Raw genomic sequence first — 20,748 nt, forward strand, 5'->3', positions numbered from 1 at the left:
TAGTGGGTTTCAGTAATTCTCAAAATAGAATAATTTATGTCACCACATGACCATTGCTGGAGAAATACTATACAGAAACACATTTGGGCATTGTACAAAACGGGTTATTTTCTGTCGCATTTAAAAATCAATAAACCAGCAATTAAAACATATCTTATGTGGTACTGTCAAAATTAAAATTGCAAAAAACATTTTAAACGTGAAAAAATAAAGAAATAAAATATCTGAACTCTCATTTCATCGACAGCTGAGCTCGCTTCCGGGGTTAGCCGACATCGTCTCACAGGATGTAGTTTCTCTTTAAATATCCTTCTTGAAAATGGCCTTGCACTAATGTGTTGTCTTGTCTAATCATAAAAGATGCAGTCGAGGCGTGTTGGCTGAGTTCCTAAAGTATACTCCATAGCGTGTTCATCAAAAACATCCCGCTGCCGGCATGTCTACATTTAACCTAAACTGGGCTACTGCGCATGCTCTTCAGTACTGTGGCACTGGGTAATGGAGTTCTTAAGTTACCTGGCTCATAACATCATAATATATATCTGCCTTAGGCCATCTAGAACAGTGGTCCCCAACCTTTTTGTAGCTGCGAACCGGTCAACGCTTGAAAATTAGTCCCACGGACCGGGGGGGGAGGTGAAATTTAAAAAAAATAAAATTATTATTATTATTGTTTTGTTTTTTTCATAAATAAATACAATCATGTGTGCTTACGGACTGTATCCCTGCAGACTGTATTGATCTTTATTGATGTATAATGTATATATTGTGTTTTTATGTTGATTTAATACAAAAAAAAAAAAAAAAAAAAAAAAATTTTAAATTTCTTGTGTGGCCCGGTAACAATCGCGGACCGGTGGTTGGGGACCACTGATCTAGAAGGCCTTACTGACAACAACGCGTGATCTGATTGGCTATTGCAACTGTCTATCACGCAATGCTGAATCTGAAGGCCTCTGGCAGATTTGGTACAGCATGGCAACATAAGCTAGCTGAATTCTGATTGGATAAAAACTCTATAACCTGAAAACAACAGTGCTGGAAGGAGCATAATTAAACATGAAGAGAATATGTATACTTTTAGATATTTAGGGAAAGTAAATTAAAAATGACTTTTATCTTCAATTATGATCATGATTTCTGGTTATGTTAGGCCAGCAGAGAAGGCCTTGCTGGCCCTGACAGCACACCACTGGTTTTAAGAGTTGAAGTTGTTTTTATCTTATGCACTGCATAGATATTCTAAGCTCGACGCATTAGCAGTGCACGCAGCTTAGAGAAAACGGAATGACATAAGGGTGGCATTTCAGGATGAACCTAAAATGTGCTATATACAACCTTTACAAGTTAACATGTCTATGAATGTTCTCATTCATCCAAGTCGTTGTAATCTCAGGGCATTCCATCGATCGCAACTTTCTAAGACAAACCAAACAGTCTAGTTGTGATCGATTGAATGCCCTGGCTTTACAAGTTAACTTCTAAACTTTTGAATGCACATGTCCAATTGTTCAATATTTGTTCAACTTGCTGTTGTGACAGCAACATGAAAGTAACACTGAAGGTTATCACTGACCATTGTTGCAGTCAAGTCCCCATTTTATGTGCTTCAACAAACCTTTTTCTTATTAAAAACAGACTCAAGCCAGTTATAAAGCAGTTTTACTGCAGAGGATCACTGCTTTCACTTCGCCCCCCTTCCCTCCTGAGCTCGCCTCAGGCCAGATTGTTGCTTTTATTCCTGCTGTTTCGCTTTCTTTTCTTCGGAGAGGCCAGTGTGCCTGGTAAAGAACCCGGTGCCTGTCGGAGGGCCTTCTCAGGTGAGGCGACCTGAGGACAAATTCCCCTGCTGGGCTGCGACACGCGCACACACGCTGCCTTTTCTGTGGGTAGAGAAAATATCTTTCTTAAATACAAACCACCTTAAAAGACACTACAGTATATAATCTTTAACAATGACACAATTGTTAAACATTAAAAGAAAACTCTTTACAATTAAGAGGCGAATAGGTAGATTCCGATCCAACAAAGGTCTTAACTCATTCTCCTATGAAATGCACTCCCAACAGGTGTAAAAGAAAGGGCATCTCTATCCTCCTTCAAAACCGCACAAAAAGAACACCTCCAGGCAACTTCAACCCTAAACTAACACCCTCCCCCTTCCACATCCCACCTCCCCGGATTGTAAATAATCAAATGTAAATAATCAAATGTAGATACTTATTCTTATGCTTTCTGGTCTCTCTCTCTGTGTCCACTACTTGCTGTACATATCCTACCAAGTCAGTCCTACACTGTTTCAATGTCCATTTCTCTGATGATGCAATTGTTAACGACTGAAGTGTTGATATCAACCAAACCTAACCTCCCCTCCACATCCCACACCCCGGATTGTAAATAATGTAAATAATTCAATGTATATACTCTGATGATTAACTTGTGTGATGACTGTATTATGATGGTAGTATATATTTGTACCATGAATCGACTTAAACAAGTTGAAAAACTTATTCGGGTGTTACCATTTAGTGGTCAATTGTACGGAATATGTACTGTACTGTGCAATCTACTAATAAAAGTTTCAATCAATCAATCAGTATTTGTTCGTAACTGGCTGGCTCGCAGCTAACGTTAGCAAGAAGGCAGCCGTGGCTACCTAGCAGCTAACGTTAGCAGCTAACATATCCCAGATTCAAATGCACAATATGAGTCACAGAATATTAAAAGCCAAAACATTATAGTCCACAAACTGAGCGACAGACAGACAAGCAAACAACAAAAAAGGAAGTGGAAAAGTTACCAAAATAAATCTCATAAATGTGACTAGTAATGTATTAAGGTTTACTTTTTGTGTTACACGAAATGTATATTATTCGGAATTTTGTGAAAAATTATTTGTTCAACCCACTTACAGGACCTCAAGAGTTGAAGTTGGACTATGGATCACTGTTATTAATAAAACGCACATTACACAAACACTTTCCAAACATTAGGCACTTTTCTACTGTAACTCTTGTATATCTGTCGGACAACATAATATACATCAACATAATTGCTCTGATTATTTTTCCTATACCCAAGGTGTCCAAAGTGCGACAAGGAGGCTTGTTTCTTATTGGCTTTCGGCATTTTTGTAAACATGGCGTGAAATAATAATAATAATAAATACATTGATAATAATATATAGAGCAAGATAACAGTGTTTTGTTCAGATAGCCCAGCATATATTGACCTAAATTGGATTCGTTTTTGTAACGAGGTGGTCGCATGTTTATGCGCGGGTCGTTCTCCCAAGATGCAGCAGGAAACTCCGTAGGCAACGTGCAGGTGAGACAATGATTTATTTGCATAAATCATGCAGGAAATGCAGAAAAACAAAACAAGCGTGCCGATAGCACAGGAGGCTTAGCTAAGGAAGAGGCTAACGTGGAATACTCCGAATACCAAAAGTGTAAAACAGAAGTAGATAAACCACCCAATAATAACAACCTCAAATCACTCCTTTCAACTCTCAAAAAGCAATGCAATAAATTAAGAAATAAGTCAACAAACCTGACTAAATCCTTAAAAAAAAATTACATTAACAACAAAATAGAGGAAAACACAAATAAGCCACGTGAGCTCTGGAAAATCCTCAACAACCAGCTTCCTCGTTGCAGCCAAAAACTTAAAACAAGACAAGACAAAATGGAGGTAGCAAGCAGACTTAACGCCTTTTTCACCAGCATAGCCGCAACTCTTGTCAACAAGCTGTCCCACCACTCTGGTCGCTTTGGTGTAGAACACATGAAAGCCTTCTACAGAAAGCTAGGAGTATCCAACAATGATTTCGAATTAGAAATGGTCACAGCTGATGAGGTGCTTAAAAAATTGAGCGCGGTCCACCCAAACAAGGCCACCGGCCTTGACAATATCCCCTCCAGATTTCTCAGGGACACTGCCTCCATCATTGCCCCTATCATCACGCACATAATAAACCTCTCAATTTCACAAGGCCAAATACCAAAAGATTTTAAGATAAGATTTTAAAAAAGGAAGCAATTTGATAATACCTGTATCATGATAAGTGGACCCCGACTTAAACAAGTTGAAAAACTTATTCGGGTGTTAACATTTAGTGGTCAATTGTACGGAATATGTACTTCACTGTGCAACCTACTAATAAAAGTCTCAATCAATCAATCAAAAAAGCTAGCATACAAACAGGAATCAAGAATAAAAAATATAGATGTCGTTAACTGTTGCGTAGCTCTCTGATTGATGCCCAGGAGCAGGTGAGCGTCCCGAACATTAATCAGAGACAGGTGAACCTAATCTGCAGTCATGGCAACTAAAACACAAACCCAGGGGTGCTGAAAACAGAACTGAGGAAGTCAAACTAACAGAACAAAACATGATGCGGGCAACGGATCACAACAGTTTTATCATCTTTAATAAACAACATGCTTTAAAGTATCCACATCTTTATTGTTTTCTGCATGTCGCTCTCGCTGTAAAAAGTTGGGCTATAAAGGGCCCTTTTCCCATTCATTATGTATTTGTAGACAGAATTCTTAGGGCACAATCCTAACTGTCCCACAGATCAAAGAAAAGGAAAGTACTTTGAACTAAAATCAATGTTCCGACCAAGCATTTTGCAAGAATCACTGCTCTGTATTTGTTATAAAATACACATCAGAAAGAAACAAATAAAATGCTGTCTCTTGATGCAGATTGAATGTTTACAAGATCCACAAAAGCCAACTTCACTAAAAGCTCCCAAGAAACAATGCCCTCAATTGGGAAATATGTTTTTATGTTCCTGTCAAGAACTGAGACGCGACAGTCGGCTGCAGCGAGGCGACAGACGCAAGACTCGGCCGCTTCCCGCGGCGAGCTATTTCAGAGGTTATTGATGTGTCCGCCGACTGCGAGCATTCAAAACAACTACCCTGCAACAACAGGTTACAAGTCCAGCTCTCCACTCATTAGTCTCTAATTGATTGTAATCCGGCCTTTGAGAAGTAGTGGCCCGCTATGGGGTTGTTCTGCACATGTGAGCGCCCCCACTGTCCCTTGTGCTAGTCCACCTCACTCAGCAGCGGGGTCGCGAGTACACACACAATTGGCCCTCTCAGATGTAATCATTAAAGCGGGCGGGATAGTATGGGCTCTTTTATACGTCCAGCTTCTGTGGACCAGCTTGAAACCAGGCACACTGGTCACACTGCCTGCCCAGTGGGAGAGCCCCATCCTGGGCTTGCTATTGTTGGCCTCACCCTTCAACTGGCGGCCTGCGGTTCTGCTTGCACCGGCTTGATTTGTATGCCAAGGTTTTGCACTAAAGGCAGCCATGCAGGGGTTCTGGGTCAATATTGGTTTTGAGAGCTCGGGGAAAAATGTCAAAATGTTAAATTCTATTGACGTCCTCCCACTGGTAGTTGTTTCTTTGGCCCCCCTAAAAACGCATAGAGGGCCATTAGTGTAAACAGGGCTTTGTCTTTAGTCTTAACTTCCAGCAGGAGGCTCACACAACAAAGACCACCAAGAGTCTCATCTGTCTTCAGAGCTGTGGAGGTAAAGGCAAACATTACGCTTCAGAAAATGTAAAGTATTGCTTAGATTAATGTTAAATGATTATACAAAAAACAAGGAAGCTCCAGGAGAATTTTCACTACCGTATTTTCTGGATTATAAGACGATACTTTTTTCCTACGCTTTGACCTTGCGGCTTATAAAACGCTGCAGCTAATTTGTGGATTTTTCTTCGCTAACGGCCATGATGTTTTGTAGTCAACAAATAGTTTTCATTTTAAACCGACAGAGACACTGAAAAGGTGTGTTAGTGTTTGTGCTATGGCACCATCTTTTGGACGAGTTTGCTCACTGCAGGTACTACGGGTTGGAAATGTACTTCCTGTTTCGTGCCTTGAACCGGAAGTATATCCCATTTCGTCTGCTATTTGTCCATAGCGTTACTGCTCGAAAGGATTCTTAATTCATCAATCCATGCAACGTTTGTAAGTTTTACAATATGACTATAACAATTCATACTAACTAAACTGTCTCATGTGTAATGTCTGTAGGAGTACGTGCTATCACAATATAATCAAGCTAGCATCGTTAGCATTAGTGAATGTGCTAACACATTTACAAGTGTCTGTGTTAGTATTATTAACTTATATTTGCTTTCTTTTTGTATTGTTTCTGTTTTGTAAATTCACCAAAACGTCACCGTGGATTTATTGAGTCTGTTTAGCTGATTAGAGAGCTAGCTTACGCAGCTAGTGGGTTCATGACGATGACTTCTGTTTTGTTTGATCAGCCGTTTTACTGCTTTGTGACAGGCACCGTTTGGAAACAAGGTATGTGAATAAACATTTGCAAAATCTTTTGTACAGGTATATACAGTATCTGCGGCTCATGGTCCGGTGTGGCTAATATATGTAAAACTATGTATTTCTTCTCAAATTTGGTGGGTGCGGCTTAAATACCGGTGCTCGCGACAGACCGGAAAGTACATTGATCGCCATTTGTCAATTTGCGCTATCTCCTTGAAATCAACCATCTTATATAGTACACGAGTATGATGGATTAGTCTCTGTTATGTGAGTCTTATCTTATAAGCCAACTTAAATACACAAGAATAAGTATTTTTAGAAAAAAAGTTATTGTGAAAAAATTTCTGAAGAAAAAAATCCTGAAGGTACCGTATATCCCCCTGTAATAGTCCAACTTTATTCTTGTAAAATTCAGAATTTTTTTTTGCCATGATAATACAACTCAGCATTTGCAATGGTAGCGCATTGCTGCTGATGCCATGACACCAGGATGCAGAGACAGAAAGTGGCGTCCAGGTCAAAGAATTTACTTCTTGCGTTGAGAGCAAAAAAACGTCAGAAACGAAAAGATTGTGCAAGGCATGTAAGAGTAACTCATGCACAGTGACAAAAATGCAATTATTCAGCGCTTGCTTGGAGCAAGTGGTGGACCTAAATAGATCTGATTAGAAACAGAAAACCGGTGTGCTTGCAAGAAACTAAGCAGGAAGTGAAGGTGATGCACAACAAGGTGTCCAACAGGAAGTAGAACCAAAATAAGAGCACCAAGACAGGAATTGATTAGGTAGACTGAGCATACGTCCTCTTTTCCCTGGACATGTCCTCTTTTGCGGGGCTGTCCAAGCTGTCCGGGCGGAGTTTCTTAAATGCCTCAAATGTCCGGCATTTTGAGTTAGGGTTGCATGTATTTTCCAATGTACGTTCAGGGTTAAGAAGGGGTTAAAAACAAAACAAATTGTGAAGGTGTGCGCACGCAGCAGCATTCGTGAGGGAGGGGCAGAGACAGAGAGAGCAAGAGAGTTATAATAAACCCGCATGCGTCGCCAGGCTCTGCTTTTTATCCATAGATTTATCAGATTTAATTTTTTATTATCTGTAGCAGGGGTGTCAAAAGTGTGCCCCGGAGGCCATTTGCGGCCCACAGCTAATGTTTTAAAGGCCCATGGCACATACTAAAAATACTATTAAAATAAACAAAAACATAACAAAAGTGAAACAAAAAAGCAAGCTAGCAAATGGTAGAGAAGTTGTGACGGTCCGTATGTGGGCTCTGTACCGAGGATGTCGTTGTGGCTTGTGCAGCCCTTTGAGACACTCGTGATTTAGGGCTATATAAATAAACATTGATTGATTGATTGATTGATGGTCATTTTAGCAAAAATTTAGCACATTAAATTGTTGTTAATGGCAAAGTGGACAGTTTGACATTGTCTCTTACTTGTGAAACATGCCTTTTAAAATGATTGCGAATGTATTGATGCATTGTAACAATATTCAAACACGTATTTTGACCACAACAAACCGCAAAAATGGCTTGTTTACAAACTACAGAATAGTGCATTGTTATTACATATCCTACAAAATGCTGTTCAAGACGTGCTCCCAATAGTGGCCTTTACATTTGCAAATGTCACCACTGAGAAAGAGCAGCTGTTTTACTGCGGTACATCCCTCTTCCTTGTGGCTCCCAGGTCTGTCCTGTCTCTTTCAGCCCTCCAGGAATAATGTGATTCTTTTTAAAATGGTCTCAATTAACACAAAGCCATAAACCTGTTCTCCCTGGCTGTTTTTACACCCTCGCCCTCTTTGCTTTTCTCTTCTAGTCATCCCTGCTTTCTCGCATCCCTTTTCCCTCCAAAACTTTATGAGGTGGCAGGCTTTTGTGTTATCACAACAAGTCACTTCCTTCATTGGCAGACAGGGAGGGAACATGGAAATAGCGAAGAGAAGGCACATAAAAGTGCTTTCAATGAAAACAAGAATTTCATAAGAGGACAAAGTGTATAACAGCACACCTACATCTCTTTTGTCAGCCTTTTTCTTCCTTGTTGCACCTGTTGACTCTTTATTTATGGAAACCAAGATTGCCTAATGCACTAATTTCATTAGGTGTCCTCAATCATACTACTGTTAATGGATTACCTGCTTGACAACACGATGCAAGTGTGTGAGTCACACATTTCTGCAAGGTGACACATCTCTCATTATAGCAAGCCCAACAAAAATCTTGTTGGGACCATAAAACAGCACAGACATCCTTAGCCAGTGTGTACTTGTGTTGTTTTGGATCATGGATGGATCAGTGATGTTCAACCACGTTGTTGTTTTCCAGAAAGGTAACTTCTCTATTTTTCTTATTTAGTAAATTCCTGAGAACCAGCATCCTCTGCATTTGATGTTGTATATTCATTTTGTCAGTGCTGCTAAATTCGGAAAATAAATAAATAAATGCCTGCAGTAGGTCACTACTGCCAAAAAGCCAGACAAACATCCTATAAATCAGTGGTCCCCAACCACCGGTGCGGGGACCGGTACCGGTCCGTGACACATTTGCTACTGGGCCGCACAAAAACATTAAATAATTTATAAACTGCCGCATTTTCTCTGACTTAACTTTCGCCTGTCCCACTGAACACACCAATAGCTTGTTTATATATGTATAATTACAATTCCTGATAGGAAGTCACCATTTGTGATAGTACAGAGGACAATGCACATTAATGAACATATAAAATGTTAATGTGCCAAATTGTAGCCAAAGGCTAATTTCCATCTGCAGTTCCCAGCAGGGGGCAGCACGGTTGTACAGGGGTTAGTGCATGTGCATCACAATACGAAGGTCCCGGGTTCGATCCTCGGGCTCGGGGTCTTTCTGTGTGTATTTTGCATGTTCTCCCCATGACTGCGTGGGTTCTCTCCGGGTACTGCGGTTTCCTCCCACCTCGCTTAAGAAATTTCTCTATGACATTAGCGCCATACTTCTTCTGTTTGTTTTACAAACCCCGTTTCCATATGAGTTGGGGAATTGTGTTACATGTAAATATAAACGGAATAAAATGATTTGCAAATCATTTTCAACCCATATGCAGTTGTTTATGCTACAAAGACAACATATTTGATGTTCAAACTGATAAACATTTTTTTTTTTGGCAAATAATCATTAACTTTAGAATTCGATGCCAGCAACACGTGACAAAGAAGTTGGGAAAGGTGGCAATAAATACTGATAAAGTTGAGGAATGCTCATCAAACACTTATTTGGAACATCCCACAGGTGAACAGGCAAATTGGGAACAGGTGGGTGCCATGATTGGGTATAAAAGTAGATTCCATGAAATGCTCAGTCATTCACAAACAAGGATGGGGCGAGGGTCACCACTTTGTCAACAAATGCGTGAGCAAATTGTTGAACAGTTTAAGAAAAACCTTTCTCAACCAGCTATTGCAAGGAATTTAGGGATTTCACCATCTACGGTCCGTAATATCATCAAAGGGTTCAGAGAATCTGGAGAAATCACTGCACGTAAGCAGCTAAGCCCGTGACCTTCGATCCCTCAGGCTGTACTGCATCAAAAAGCGACATCAGTGTGTAAAGGATATCACCACATGGGCTCAGGAACACTTCAGAAACCCACTGTCAGTAACTACAGTTGCTCGCTACATCTGTAAGTGCAAGTTAAAACTCTCCTATGCAAGGCGAAAACCGTTTATCAACAACACCCAGAAACGCCGTCGGCTTCGCTGGGCCTGAGCTCATCTAAGATGGACTGACACAAAGTGGAAAAGTGTTCTGTGGTCTGACGAGTCCACATTTCAAATTGTTTTTGGAAACTGTGGACGTCGTGTCCTCCGGACCAAAGAGGAATAGAACCATCCGGATTGTTATAGGCGCAAAGTTGAAAAGCCAGCATCTATGATGGTATGGGGGTGTATTAGTGCCCAAGACATGGGTAACTTACACATCTGTGACGGCGCCATTAATGCTTAAAGGTACATACAGGTTTTGGAGCAACATATGTTGCCATCCAAGCAACGTTACCATGGACGCCCCTGCTTATTTCAGCAAGACAATGCCAAGCCACGTGTTACATCAACGTGGCTTCATAGTAAAAGTACTAGACTGGCCTGCCTGTAGTCCAGACCTGTCTCCCATTGAAAATGTGTGGCGCATTATGAAGCCTAAAATACCACAACGGAGACCCCCGGACTGTTGAACAACTTAAGCTGTACATCAAGCAAGAATGGGAAAGAATTCCACCTGAGAAGCTTCAAAAATGTGTCTCCTCAGTTCCCAAACGTTTACTGAGTGTTGTTAAAAGGAAAGGCCATGTAACACAGTGGTGAACATGCCCTTTCACAACTACTTTGGCACGTGTTGCAGCCATGAAATTCTAAGTTAATTATTATTTGCAAAAAAAAAAAAAAGTTTATGAGTTTGAACATCAAATATCTTGTCTTTGTAGTGCATTCAATTGAATATGGGTTGAAAAGGATTTGCAAATCATTGTATTCCGTTTATATTTACATCTAACACAATTTCCCAACTCATATGGAAACGGGGTTTGTATATTGTCATTACTGCCACAAGTGGTGGAAAAGTGTATTACAACTAAGTACAGCTGGGGCCACAACTAAAAAACACATATATTACATTCTAAGGGGCACTCGCAGCCCAAACAATGGGCCCCGGCTCTTTGGTTAAGAAACACTGCTATATAGTATATGCCATTAACGTGCTGTGCACCATCTCTTTGCAAAGAAACACGCCCAGGGCTCCTACGACTTAAGCGTTATGGTGAGTTGATTTTGATATATAAACCACTTCTTCATCATCAAAACAAATGAGTTTCCTCCATAGAGTGGTGGTGATTTCCCTTAGAGATAGGGTGAGGAGCTCTGTAATTCTGGAGGAACTCAGAGTAAAGCTGCTGCTTGTCTACATCGAGAAGACCCAGAGGAGGTATCTCATGCCCCTGGTCAGGATGTCCCCCGGGCACCTCACTGGTGTGAAGTGAAGTGAACTATATTTATATAGCGCTTTTCTCTAAAGACTCAAAGCGCTTTACATAGTGAAACCCATTATCTACATATTTAAGCTACATTGAAACCAGTGCGGGTGGCACTAGGAGCAGGGGGGTAAAGTGTCTTGCCCAAGGACACAACGGAAGTGACTAGGATGGCGGAAGCAGGAATTGAACCTGGAATCCTCAAGTATCTGGCACGACCACTTTACCAACAGAGCTACGCCGCCCCAAGTAAGTTGTATGAATGGTAGTAGGCCTCGGGGAAGACCCAGGACACATTGGAAAGACTGTCTCCCATCTTGGCCTTGGAAGGTCCTGGGATCCCCTGGAAGGAACTGGATGAAAAAGCTGAGGAGTAGGAAGCCTGGGCTTCTGCCCGACCTTGGATAAGCGGAAGAAGATGAATGGATTTGACTCTGACTAGATTTAACTCTAGAATCTACTGTTTCCTTGCTTTGACAGAAGTTATCTTGAAAAATGTCAGAATACATTTAAAAATGTAGAACAATATTTAAAATTCAGGGATTTGAAGAAGGCGTGAAAAACAAATGACTGAGGTCTCATTTCATATTGGTGTTATTGCGTTTTAGACACCCTGGAAGTCGAGAATTTCTAACCTCCGACAAAAAAAGTGCATTGAACGCCCCTTGAATTTGGAAAGAAAATGTATAGATTTTTTTTTTTATGTAGACGTCAGCAATGCAAAGCCTGGTTTCTGGTTGTGACATTTTTACCTTTTGGGAGATTTAACTTGCCTCCGTTGCCAAATCCTTGCACATGCAAAGTTCAGTTTTTTTTCTTTAAGTATTACTTCTAGACCTGTTCAATGTATAAAGTTCTTTGAGATTAATTCTGTTGTGGATTGGTGCCGTATAAGCAAATGTGACTTGAATCTGATTGCACTATAATGAAAAAAAATCTGACATCACACAACAATGGCGACCCCCTCATGAAGTAGAACACCAATTCTAAGACTATCTAAAGCAGGGGTCTTCAACGTTTTTCAGGCCAAGGACCCCCAAACTGAAGTAGAGATAGAGTGGGGACACCCCTAATTATATATCTTGTAAAAAATGTGATTTATTGTGCAATATTCACCTTCCCTTTCAAGGAGATGGTCCTCGGGTTATGAACAAGTTTTGTTCATAGAAAGAAATGTAAAGACATTTGAAAATCCAGCCATCCATTTTCTACCGCTTGTCCCTCTCGTGGTCGTGGGGGGTGCTGGAGCCTATCCCAGTTGCACTCGGGCGGAAGGCGGGGTACACCCCGGACAAGGCTCCACCTCATCACAGGGCCAACACAGAGACAGACAACATTCACACTCACATAATAAAAATATTAAATACAATAATGAAATGAAACAATAATAAAAAGAGAACAACTCCTTCTGTGAGCTACTTTTCTGAGACAATTATTTGTCTATGTCTCTCTCACCGTCTCACATTACTTGCGGTTGGCTTCAAAGCCAACCACACGAGTTTCACAGTAAGACATCCTGCCTGAGTGCATTCAACTAAATGATAATATTAATACATAAGTCGGCAGCACAGTGAAACAGGGGTTAGTGCGTGTGCCTCACAATAGGAAGGTACTGGGTTCGATCCCGGGGCTCTGTGTCTTGCTGTGTGGAGTTTGCATGTTCTCCCCGTGACTGTGTGGGTTCCCTCAGGACCTCCCACCTCCAAAGACATGCACCAGGGGATAGGTTGATTGACAACACTAAATTGGCCCTAGTGTGTGAAAGTGAGTGTGAATGTTGTCTGTCTATCTGTGTTGGCCCTGTGATGAGGTGGCGACTTGTCCAGGGTGTACCCCTTCCCAAAATGCAGTTGGGATAGGCTCCAGCCACCTCCGCCACCCCGAGAGGTACAAGTGGTAGAAAATGGAGGGATGGATATAAGTCATATAGATGTAATGAAATAAGCGGTTGCACACTCTCTTTGACCCCTGTTGTTGTCTTTCAGGCATTTCTGCCTTTTTAATATATTATCCCAGGCTATTCAGAAAGGACAACGTCCTCTACTGCAACCAGAGCTGGTCCCTGCACAGAATAAATGTCCACTCTAGCTTTTATAAACATTAATACTATTTAGTTTTAACAAGCGTTGATCGCGATAGTCAAGAAATCGGGAACAAAATCATGGCTAATATTTGTGGCCGTTTTATCCTCTCTGAGCATTTTATGATGTTTACATGGGAGACATAATGAAGTTAGTAAGGTTAAATAAAAAGATGTGTATAATATATGGAACTGTGTGAGCTATCTACGTCAAAGCAGCGTTTTTACACACATCAGTGTGGTGCACATAGTAGTCGCCTGTCTTCTTCCACCGCGTAAGTTGCAATTAGTTCTGAGGCAATCTCTTGTTAACAATGTATCTGTTTACTACAGTGTGTTGGATCAATGCTAATATTGTTACGTACGGCACGATACAGGAAGTATCGCTCAACAGGAATTTATTGAGCTTGATGAGGCTGAGCCATCATAAATTAATCAAATCTTTATTGAACATGTGAAAGTACACAATGTGACAAAGCACATTTTACAACAATAAATCTCAGGATCTAGATATCTGGTCAGGACACTCCCTCACTCTTTTGCCTTCACCTTCATTGTCCATTCATTTTTGGTGACTTTATATACTCTGGACCTAGACGTTGAGTCCATGGAGGACAATAACTGATACAGTCTGCTTTGCCAGTCCAAATGCATTCGCCGTTTTCGGTAGTCTTACCTCGACGGCCAGGTAATACAAAGCACACGCTACCTTTTTTATCACATCCACGGGAGCCCGCATTCTCGTTGACTCTCTTTCGACAAATGGACAAAGTTTTTCGCTAAGTAGAATCACAGCTGACCTGGACATTGGAAAGTTCTCTTGCCGTCTGAGAAGTGTTGTATCCCAAATAGCTGCAATCGCTTTCTCTTAAGGTATTCTTGTGTGATTTCCACAAGCGTATGTACACAACCGTTCAAAAGTTTGGGGTCACATTGAAATGTCCTTATTTTTGAAGGAAAAGCACTGTACTTTTCAATGAAGATAACTTTAAACTAGTCTTATCTTTAAAGAAATACACTCTATACATTGCTAATGTGGTAAATGACTATTCTAGCTGCAAATGTCTGGTTTTTGGTGCAATATCTACATAGGTGTATAGAGGCCCATTTCCAGCAACTATCACTCCAGTGTTCTAATGGTACAATGTGTTTGCTCATTGGCTCAGAAGGCTAATTGATGATTAGAAAACCCTTGTGCAATCATGTTCACACATCTGAAAACAGTTTAGCTCGTTACAGAAGCTACAAAACTGACCTTCCTTTGAGCAGATTGAGTTTCTGGAGCATCACATTTGTGGGGTCAATTAAACGCTCAAAATGGCCAGAAAAAGAGAACTTTCATCTGAAACTCGACAATCTATTCTTGTTCTTAGAAATGAAGGCTCAAACACAAAATTGTTTGGGTGACCCCAAACTTTTGAACGGTAGTGTACATGTAGAAGAAGGAGAAACACGGCCATGTCTGGATGACTCGCCTCCATATTTCTAGTGGTTAGCGCCGAGTTACGTAACTGGTTTATTATGAGGCTGGCTGTAGCGCGTTCTTTCTGACGTCACTTACTGTATGTGGGCGTGGTCTTTCTGGCGTCACTTCCTCTCTGAACTCAGTTTGTAAATGATCAATGAGTCCATACAAAGCTAAGAGCCGGAGATTCAAGAAATACACGGCGCACTTACCCGTGTAAAAAAGGGAACCTTAAACGAGGGAGGGGAACCTTAAACGATGGTTTAGTGGGGCTGAAACGGGGATTAGGCTAAATAATTATTCGTTTAAAGCAGGGTTGGGCAATTAATTTTTTACCGGAGGCCGCATGAGCTACCCGAGCACTGCTGGAGGGCCACATCGACAATATTTCAATTAAATTTTGCTCAATATTATTTTTGATATATACCGTAAGATAAATAATAATAATAATAATAATAATAATTAATAATAATAGTAATACTTCAACATAGTGTGTGTAACAGCATTCCATGACTAATATAAATAAATTAACATTAATAATAAATGACAGTAAAATAAGCACACGTATGACTGAGGAGTCATAGTGTAACTTTGTGTGGTGTTTGAGTTGTCCGACTTTTTGTGTGGCCTTAAACGCACCAGTGGTTTAGTGCTATGCGTGTTGGTGACAGATGACAAGTTGGTTTTGGCCTGGTTTGTATGGCAGAAAATGACTAGTTTTTCGAGATAGAAGTGTTTTACTCATGTTTTTGGTGTGGTTATGTCCGAATATAAACAGTTTTGCTCAATAAAGTGATTGATATAATTCCTGTCCTCGAAGCATCTCGATAGACGTTACAATAATTGAACGGTGTTCAATTGAACGGTGTTGACGAACACCGTTAGGGCCACTTGTTGTCACTGTCACTCAAAGTTGCATTGCAAAATTACATAGAATAAATATGTTTATTTTGTTTACAATTCAGATGGGATTTGATTTGGTGCGCGGCATATACTTGCTGCGCGCAGCGGACGCTTGAGCAGTGCGCAATTGCGCAGGCACGCACCTTAGAGGGAACGTTGCTTGGCAGTCCGTGTCTTGTTGAAAACACGGCATTCGTCATCAACTTTTCTTTTTTTAGCGTCTCGGGTGTAAACCGTGCATCACTTGTCGCTGCATGTGCACCTTCACTCGCACGTTACACACGGACACACGCCCATAAATAATACTTTTCAAAATAAAAGCAGCACAGTTGTATTGCGCGCACGACATAGATGTTTTTTCAACTTTATTTTGTCATTTGTGATTGCAGCTGTTCACATTCACTCACAATCACGCACACGTCCACACGGAAGTTATACAAATAACGATTTTCAAAACAAAAGCATAGATACTTTTTAAAATTTATTTTGTATTTTATAATTGGCCTCACGCGGGCCGGACAGGGACGCACAGAGGGCCGCAGAATGCCCAGGTCTGGTTTAAAGGGTTATCCGGCTTATGCTAGGTTCACACCAACGGCGCTTTGACGGCGCTTTAAAGCGGCATGCAAAGCGGCGTTAAAGCGTAACAAAGCGTGATTAAAGCGTGAGGGTCGTAATGGATCGTGGGAAAGCTTGTAGTGAAGCGGGACATGCGGTAAGATCGGCAACATTTTTTAAACGGTTTAAAAAAATTTGGCGCTCTGTCAAGAATGGAATAAAGCGCCGAGAGCGTATCAAAGCGTGACAAAGCTCAGCAAAGCTTGACTCAGCAAAGCTTGACTCAAAGCGTAGGAAAGCTTAACAGATCTTGGTTCAAAGCGCGGACCCCAGTCGCCACCGCATGCCACCAGACGACCCTCACGCTTTAACGCCGCTTTGCATGCCGCTTTACATGCCGCTTTAAAGCGCCGTCAAAGCGCCGTTGGTGTGAACCTAGCATTTTGCTCATTGGCTCAGATGGCTAATTGATGATTAGAAAACCCTTGTGCAATCATGTTCACACATCTGAAAACAGTTTAGCTCGTTACAGAAGCTACAAAACTGACCTTCCTTTGAGCAGATTGAGTTTCTGGAGCATCACATTTGTGGGGTCAATTAAACGCTCAAAATGGCCAGAAAAAGAGAACTTTCATCTGAAACTCGACAATCTATCTAAATGACGGCGCTTTGCTCGCCGCTTTAAAACGCGGCAAGCGCCGTTGGTGTGAACCAGGCATTAGTGTAGACATGGCCTCAGAAAAGTAGCGTCAGATTTACCGCAGAAATGTAGATCGGCGCCTATGTTTAGTACCGGAGGGTTTCAAAACAGCCTTAAATCAGCTGCTGGTTGGCTAGAGGGAGATTCAAGAGGCAAACTCGCTCATAAAAGTTGCCCACAACACTGGATCGGTAAGAAGCGGGACGTCCGTTTGTCTCAGGGGGACAAAAAATTCCAGTTGACGAGAACGCTTCTGTTGCCACAGTGAATGTGTGCACACAAAAGACATAAACGTCGTAAAAAGGGTCACCGTCTGCAAACCCCTCACTCGCTGCTGCAATACGCCAACAGACGAACCACATTTAGTCACGGGTAGCTTTGACTTTGCATGAACATATTTGCTCTCTTTTCTGTCTTGCTGTCGGACACTTCCGATAATGGGCTGAATAAACACCTCCTTTTGTGGGCCTGCTGCACAGCAAAGAGAGGTGCAGAACAAAAGAGGAATACAAGAAAAGCAGGGGGACATTTCTAAGCATCGAAGTCTGAGAGGATAAATAAAGCATGTTTGTTTCCAGGGCTACTGATACCAGGGGTAGAATGTTTACATCCTGGTGAGAGGAAGTGGCAAAAATAGTGCAAACATGAGAACAGTAACTCCTTTTTCCATTTCTCGCTAATAAAGGACCTTTTCTCACTGTGTGTCCAAATGTCGCTCGTTTTGCAGCTTCTCCTGCAACCGTGCTTCTTCTCCATTAACACAGCGCTCAGAGCCATACAGCACGAGGGGAGAAGTCAATGTTATCATAGGGCGGGTGTGTAAATCTACCACACTAGACAATTCTCTGTGAATAATGCTTTGAGTCTGCATCCTCTTTACTCACACAATATTCTACACACTCAACTGTTTGTTGTCAATTTATTAGGAAGAGACGTAACGGTCGACATTCTGGACATCTTTAAAAATATTCCGGAAAATAAAAATGAAAAACAAACATTGTGCCTGTTTTCCACATTTGTCTCTGCAACAGTTGAGATGCTTCGTGAATTGGACCACGCTAAAATGAATAATAAACTAGATAATACTCTAATGCAGACCTGGGCAAACTAAGGCTCGGGGGCCACATGCAGCCCGTTAAGCTTTTCAATCTGGGCCGCCAGACATTCCCAAATAATTATTATAGATGTTTAAGATGTAAAGTGGAGCTGCCATTATGATGTGCACTCATGTTTTATAATGACCGTAAGTCTTCAACTATACTAAGTCTTCCAAGGGTTGGAATCTGTGCTTTTGCATGATACATTAGTTACCATGGTCATCAAATTTGTTACTATGGTCATCTAATTAGTTACTATGGTCATCTAATTAGTTACTACAGTAATCTAATTTGTTACTATGGTCATCTAATTAGTTACTATGGTAATCTAATTAGATACAATGGTCATCTAATTAGATACAATGGTCATCTAATTAGTTACTATGGTAATGTAAGTCAATGTAAGTGGGTGGGGAGCGTTTCCACAGAGTGTTTCCAGAACCTGAAATGTGGGTGTCAGGGACAGACGCGGAAGGAGATTTTTACAACAAAGTTCTGCAATAAAAGTGATTTTATATCAAATTGTAGGTGTTTTTTTTTTATACTCTTTGCGTTCATATTTCGCCGTGTTTGTTGCATTTTTGTTGTGTTTCGCTTGATTGTAAATAATGTAGATGGAGAAGGGGTGTGAGGAGTAAAAGAGGATCGACGTTCATATGTTGTCAATATTCAGTGTTTTGTCGTTCGTAGGTAACATGTACTTTCTGGGTGTCTCATTCAGTAGAAAATGTCAAATTCCATCCCGTTTTTTAAGGCGGTCTGTCAGAACGTTTTTAGCATTCAATCAGACATTATTGTGAGGTTTTGTATTAGTGTTCCTAAATATAGGACCCAAACACACACACTGTACAGCACATTTTCACAGCTTAAATGTGTGTGTGGGTGTGTGTGTCTGTGCATGCGCATATATATATATATATACAGTATATATATATAGATAGATAGATATACCGGCCCCCAGACACGTTTTTTCTCTCTAAATGTGGCCCCCGAGTCAAAATAAATGCCCAGGCCTGCTCTAATGCTTACCACAAAAAGTTGTATTTAGTAGAAAATAACAGCAGTGCAATGTATCCCACCGGACATTTTGAGTGTGGACACTTCAGGCTTTATATGTACCGTATTTTCCGGACTGTAAGGCGCACTTAAAGTCCTTTTTTTCCCTCAAAACTCGACAGTGCGTCTCAAAACCCAGTGCGCCTAATGTACGGAATAATTCTGTTTTTGCTTACCGACCACGAAGCAATTTTATTTGGTACATGGTGTAATGATAAGTGTGACCAGTAGATGGCAGTCAAACAGAGATACGTGTAGACTGCAATATGATGGCAATGTGACTCAAGTAAACAACACCAACATTTTATATGTTCCATTGAAAATATAGACATTACACACTGCGCTCAAAAATCTATCAAAATGTTTTAGTACGACTTTGGTAAGCTATGAAGCCGCACCGCTTGATGGATTGTCGGCGCATGAAACATACGAGTATTATTATGGTGTGTATAAGGTAAGACATATTATCTGGCGTTTTCTTTCGCAATATTATGCAAAAGAAACTTTTCTTACCTTCTGGTACCTGCTGATTTGTATTTCGGATCGGCATAAATCCTGAAAAATTGCGCGCGTCCGCCTTTGTAGTCCGTGCCCACATAAATAAGCGACTGTCAGACAGCGGCTTGAAGATGATCTGTAAAACATAATCTATGCAACTGTGGGGAGGCATGGCCGGCAGACCGACAGCGAGGCAGGGCACGCCAGGGCCCACTACAAGATGGCGGCGAGGAAGGGTGGCCGGCGGGCCAGCGGCGAGGCGGGGTGCGCCGGAATTGACACCGTAAATCATATCAGGTGCGTGGATCGCCCACCTGGACACAATCAGATAATCTCCTCGCACTGTGTAAAAGGGCGGCAGCCGTGAACGACGGGGAAGAGAGAGTTGGAGAGTCCCAAGCAGACGCAGCGCGCAAGAGACCGAGAGCCAGACGGAGACAACGACGTGGTGCTGAAAAGCAGACGGCAAAGCGAGCAGAGCGAGGTGGAGCTGAAAAGCAACCCGAAGGGAGAAGACCCAGCTTTATTGAAAGAATAAAGAAAAGTCAAAACCTGCTCGCAGTAATGTCCCTATTTGGTGGTCCATGGAACCCGGATGACAGTGAGAGTCTGTCACAGCAACATTTTGACCAAAGAACCACCATTACATGTTATGTAGACCACAAGGAAGTGTTTTCCATTTAGAAAAAAAATAAAAATAAATATGACTCCTTTAATGCGCCCTAAAATCCGGTGCGCCTTATATATATAAAAAAAGATCGAAAATAGACCATTCTTCGACAGCGCGCCTTATTATCCGGTGCGCCCTATGGTCCGGAAAATACGGTATATGCAACAAAACCTTTAGCAATCAAGAAATCTAGTTGTGTTCAATTAAAGCAAGATTTGGACTCTACAAGGGAAAAGAAATTCAGAAATTAATCAAAATCTAAGACAAACATATACTTTTTATATATATATACATACATACATATACACATACATATATACTGTACATACATATATATATATATATATACATATATTTATATATATACATACATATACATATATACACCCACACAT

General features: G+C 41.1%; 1 long non-coding RNA gene across 1 annotated transcript in view; it reads right to left on the bottom strand.

The window, feature by feature from the left end:
* Positions 1-1,612: 1,612 nt before the first annotated feature.
* Positions 1,613-20,748, bottom strand: part of LOC133653174 (uncharacterized) — a 32,433-nt gene continuing 13,297 nt past the window's right edge. The window contains exon 4 of the long non-coding RNA XR_009826677.1: positions 1,613-1,883. This is a non-coding gene — a long non-coding RNA (uncharacterized LOC133653174). The remainder of the gene's footprint in view (positions 1,884-20,748) is intronic.

This window comes from Entelurus aequoreus, linkage group LG07 (assembly GCF_033978785.1).
Source record: "Entelurus aequoreus isolate RoL-2023_Sb linkage group LG07, RoL_Eaeq_v1.1, whole genome shotgun sequence".
Taxonomy (NCBI): Eukaryota; Metazoa; Chordata; class Actinopteri; order Syngnathiformes; family Syngnathidae; genus Entelurus; species Entelurus aequoreus.